The 4,677-nt window shown below is 38.8% G+C and overlaps 1 protein-coding gene across 1 annotated transcript in view; it reads right to left on the bottom strand.

Annotated features, from left to right (window-relative positions):
* The window catches only part of LOC106868462 (leucine-rich repeat-containing protein 23), a 31,565-nt gene that overhangs the window by 17,293 nt on the left and 9,595 nt on the right, over positions 1-4,677 (bottom strand). The window lies entirely within an intron of this gene.

Below are 4,677 nucleotides of genomic sequence, written 5' to 3'. Positions count from 1 at the left end.
CACACATGTATATAGACATATATATGATGCATACATTCATATCTATATATGCACGTGTGTTTGTGTGTGTGTGTAGGTGGATAGGTAGGCAGGTAGATAGGTGAGTAGGGCAGGTAGAATGATAAGTAAATAGAAATGTAGGCTAGTTAGGAAGGTACATAGCTAGAGTTATATATTGTTAGAGAGTTGAAAAATATTTCTGGCAAAATCAAGAGGAAAAAGAAAAGGAATAAAAAATATGCCAGTGAAACCAGAAATGGTAGGGGGCAGTTTTATTTGATTAATGGCGGAGTAATGAGTCATGGTTTATAATCAAATATGGTTATTCTTTATACATATGTGTTTTTATATAGTGAGAGAGGAAGAGAGAAAGGATGAGCACAAGGAGAGAAGGGGATATAATGTGAGGGAGAATGAGAGAGAGAATGAAAAACTGTGCAAGGGATAGAAAGACTGAGAGGGAGAGAGTGGGGGAGAAAAGGAACAGGATTAGAGGCAGAAAATATGGAGAGAGAGAGAGAGAGAGAGAGAGAGAGAGATGTAATATATATATATATATATATAGAGAGAGAGAGAGAGAGAGAGACAGACAGACAGACAGACAGACAGACAGACAGACAAACAGAGAGAGAGAGAGAGACAGACAGATAGACAGACAGAGAAAGACAGAGAGAGAGAGAGATAGATAAAGACAGAGAGAGGGAGAAAGACACAGAGAGAGAAAGGAACAGGATTAAAGAAAGAAGATCTGATGGAGAGATAGAGAGAGAGAGAAGCAGAGAGAGAGACAGAGACAGAAATGAATAAGACAAAGAGAAAGAATGTATGTGAGGGAGCAAGATAAGGAGATTCTTTGTGAGAAAGGCTATACAATCATCATCATCATCATCATCATCTGCAGCAGCAGCAGTATTGTTTGAACATCCACTTTTCTATGCTGGCATGGGTTGGATGGAATTAGCTGAGGCAGATATTCTACAGTCGAATGCCCTTTCTGTTGCCAACCCTCACCTGTTTTCCAAGTAACGTGTATATCATTCCATGACCAGACATGTTTTCATGGAAGATTGGAAACAAAGGGTGCCACTTGCATGATAGTGACACTCGCTTACAATTACCACACAATATCAAGGCAAGGAAACAATAACACACACACACACACACACAGACACACACACACACACAAACACATATATATATATATATATATATGGTGGTGGTGGTGATGGTGGTGGTGGTGGTGGTGGTGGTGGTGCTGGTGCTGTGCTGGTAATGGCCGAATAATAATGAACCTTTATTAGTTACTTATATAGTCTGCATTTAATGTCAGAATATAAATTACGGAGACATTGCAGTTGAGGGAAAAAGAGGAATCACCGACTGTTTTCATAACAACGAAATGAAGAAACGGTTCAGCAGAAGGGAATAAGTTTCAGAATAAAAGAACAATAATAATAAAAAAAAAGAAAAAAAGCAAGAAGTAAAAAAACCCAGGAACAGGAGAAAAAAAAAGATATTGTCATTTAATACTTATGAAATGTTAATCATTTCCTCTCAAAAGATGATTCAAATATTTGAGTGACTCAAATTTCAAAAAATATTAAACCAACTCAACACTGCCTCGTTCTTGTTCTTGTTTTTTTTCTTCTTCTTCTTCTTCTTCGTTTTCTTCTCTTTCTTTCTCCTCCTCCTCTTCCTCCTTTTCTTCTTCCTCCTCCTCTTCTCCCATGAATATTAAAGATATAGTATATGTATGCATGCATGCATGCATGTATGTATGTATGGATGGATGTACTACGGATGGATGTATGCATGTATGCGTGTATGTATGCATGGATGTGTACACGTATGTACGTATGGGTGGATGGAGGGGGGCAGCCGGATGTGTGTGTGAGAGAGAGAGAAAGAAAGCGACAGAGAGATATTGAGAGGATGTGTGTGTGTGTGTGTGTAAAAGTGCATATATGCATGCATATGTAAGCGTGCATGTGTGTGTGTGAATGTGCATGTGTGTGTGTGTGTGTGTTTGTGTGTTTGTCTTATGTGTAATCTCTTTTATTTTCACTACATAAAATGTTCCCTCTGTCCCAATGTTCTTCTCTCAAATATCTTCCAGAATACAGAAATCTATCTTTGAATCACTGCTATTGTTATTCTGACACTGTTATTGTTCCCCACAAAAGGTTAGGTTCTTATGTTTTTTTTGCTGTTGTTTCGTTTTACTTTTTTTTTGTTTTCTATTTTGGTTTGCTGTTCTTTTTTTTTTCCTTTTTTTTTTTAATCTGAAGACAATCCTATAGCCCAACCCCTACCACACACACACACACACACACACACAAACACACACACACACAAACACACACACACTCACACACACACACATACATGCACACACATACCTCACTTCTGACTTTCTATAATGACACAAATAACAAATGTTGATAACCCTTGCCAAGAATAAAAACTACGAAATGTCATGAAAAAATGTGTGTGTGTGTGTGTGTTTATGTGCTTAAGTGTGTACATGTATGTGTTCTTTATCACACACACACACACATATATTTACAAAGTGCATTCCAGAAGTTTTGAGATTTTTTTTCAGGAGAATGAATTTCAAAAAAGTACAAAACTCTTGTCTCTTTCAATGCAAGAATCCTCTGGCACCAATGTGCTCCTTGAATGTGGCACGCCAAACGTTCCATGAAGTTCCTACGGAAGTCCTCCAAAGTGATGGTGTCCAAAACCCTTGTCACAGTCCCCTTCAATTCCATCTCCTCCTTCGACTTGGAGAACAACTTTTTAGTTGTTACTCAAGCTGAAGGAGATGAATGAGGGTCAAAACTTCTTCTCCCTTTTCTTCTTCTTCTTCTTCTTCTTCTTCTTCTTCTTCTTCTCTTTCTTTCTTTCTCCTCCTCCTCTTCCTCCTTTTCCTCTTCCTCCTCCTCTTCTCCCATGAACATTAAAGATATAGTATATGTATGCATACATGTATGTATGTATGTATGTATGTATGTATGTATGTATGTATGTGTACATGTATGTACGTATGGGTGGATGGAGGGGCAGTCAGATGAGGGAGAATGAGGGACAGTTTTGATGTCCATCTCTTTCAAGTAGTTGGCTACCGAGATGGAATTGTGGACTGGTGTATTGTTCTGGTGCAGGTGCCACTGACCCGAGTGGAAGAACTCTGACCTTTCACAATGAAATCTTTTTCTGAACTTCCACAAAACCTTCACAAAGTACTCTTTGTTGACCATCTGGCCAGAGGGTTCACAGTGGACATAGATGATGATAGCCTTGCTGTCACTTTGCCAGGCATCTTGTGCCAGCAGAAAACAGATGCTCAGCTCATACAAGTTTATCCATGACCAATCTGGAGCATTTCGTAAGTTTCTCTAGCATTTTTAACACAAAACTTTATTGCATAGCAAGCTTCCAAATGGTCTTACTGTCTCAACTGCATTCAGGAGTGGCTGTGTGGTAAGTAGCTTGCTTACCAAAAACATGGTTCCAGGTTCAGTTCCACTGCGTGGCACCTTGGGCAAGTATCTTCTACTATAGCCTCGGTATGACCAAAGCTTTGTGAGTGGATTTGGTAGATGGAAACTGAAAGAAGCCCATCACATATATATATATATATATATATATATATATATATATATATATATATATATATATATATGTATATGTATATGTTTGTGTGTATGTGTTTGTCCCCACAACATTGCTTGACAACCGATGTTGATGTGTTTACATCCCCGTAAGTTAGCGGTTTGGCAAAAGTGATCGATAGAATAAACACCTCACTCCTGTTATTGAGGTAAACATCCAGGCATTGGGTACCTTATAAAATTGCTCTCTTCTCAACCAGGCATAATCTGCATTTCCTACTGCTATTGAAGTACAGTTTGCATCTTTCTAGGATCTTACATTTATGCTGTACTTTGTGGCACTTTCTTTCAAAGCCCAGACATGCTTGGCTAGTGGTGGAGCGCACAGGTACAATAGAATGTACTTCTTTTCATGCGGGCAGCCACCGGCATGGCAGCCAGTCAGGCAGCACTGGCTCCAAACATGTTCAATGCCAGTGCACCTGATTGGCTCCCATGCTGGTGGCACGTAAAAAGCACCCACTATACTCTTGGAGTGGTTGGCATTATGAAGGGCATCCAGCTGTAGAAACCTTGCCAGATCAGACTGGACCCTGGTGCAGCCTCCTGGTTTGCCAGTCCCCAGCCAAACCACCCAACCCATGCCAACATGGAAAACGGATGTTGAATGATGATGACGATGATGATGATGATGATGATGTATATGCACAATCAGGTGAGAAGATGATTTAAGACAAATGTTTGGAACAACGTAAAGGAGAATGGCAAGAGCGCAAGGGAAATGGAGCAAATGTTGTGGCCAGTGGAAGCAACTCAGCACCAGACAACCTGTCTAATCTAGGTGTTATATATATATATATATATATATATATATATATAATTATTACAAATTAAAAGGGTAAAGGATTATCAATTTATTAATTCATTAATAAATCAACAATTAATAATTAATAATTTTTACCAAGCCCATCGGTATGTAAGCACCATTATTGGTGGAGAACTTATTTAAAAGCTCATATATATTTATAAACATAATTAAGGGATCAGCAAATATTTGCTTCAC

Source organism: Octopus bimaculoides, chromosome 12 (assembly GCF_001194135.2).
Source record: "Octopus bimaculoides isolate UCB-OBI-ISO-001 chromosome 12, ASM119413v2, whole genome shotgun sequence".
NCBI classification, from domain to species: Eukaryota; Metazoa; Mollusca; class Cephalopoda; order Octopoda; family Octopodidae; genus Octopus; species Octopus bimaculoides.
Note: the sequence above shows the minus strand (reverse complement) of the source record. Positions and strands in the feature narration are given on the sequence as shown.